We start from the raw sequence: 493 nt of genomic DNA on the forward strand, positions 1-493 counted from the left end.
AAGGCTCAGCACAGAGCTGGAAGGGTCCTGGGAAAGCAGGCAGCCATCTGAACTGGTGTCCATACTGCATGTGTCTTGGTGGGCTGAGCCTACAGTATCAATTTCCCAACCTCAGGACCAAGCCAAGGCCCCTCAGGGTCAGTTTCATTTCTGAGCTCCTTTCATATTTGGTGGGATTGTGGGCACAGCAAGCTCAGGCCTTTTCACTAAGTTTCAATTCTCCTCTGGAAGGGGCGGAGCCAGCACTATTTAAAGAGGTCTGAGCCCTGGCAGCTACACACTCTGTCTCCAAGCCTGGAGTGGTGGGTGTTGCACTGGATTCTGTGCAGGGATAGAGGATACCTTCTAAGGCTTCTTTGTAGACACTGGTGAGTACGGCAGGGCATTTGTTGGTGCTGTGACAATAATGGGGACAGTAACAGTTTGTGGGTGGTGTGGTGGAGGTGCGAGGACAGCAAGCTCAGGCAATCTAAGTTTCCATTCTCCCTGGGAA

General features: G+C 52.1%; 1 protein-coding gene across 2 annotated transcripts in view; it reads left to right on the forward strand.

The window, feature by feature from the left end:
• The first annotated feature begins 270 nt into the window (after positions 1-270).
• LOC110311359 (interferon-induced GTP-binding protein Mx2) overlaps positions 271-493 on the forward strand; it is a 32,645-nt gene continuing 32,422 nt past the window's right edge. Inside the window, exon 1 of one of the 2 annotated variants that reach the window (XM_029470681.1) lies at positions 271-302. The gene's annotated coding sequence lies outside the window, so the exon portion shown is untranslated. Of the gene's footprint in view, positions 369-493 lie in introns of both variants that reach the window. The other variant, XM_029470680.1, reaches the window with a different exon arrangement.

The sequence above is a fragment of the Mus caroli genome, chromosome 16, assembly GCF_900094665.2.
Source record: "Mus caroli chromosome 16, CAROLI_EIJ_v1.1, whole genome shotgun sequence".
Classification (NCBI taxonomy): Eukaryota; Metazoa; Chordata; class Mammalia; order Rodentia; family Muridae; genus Mus; species Mus caroli.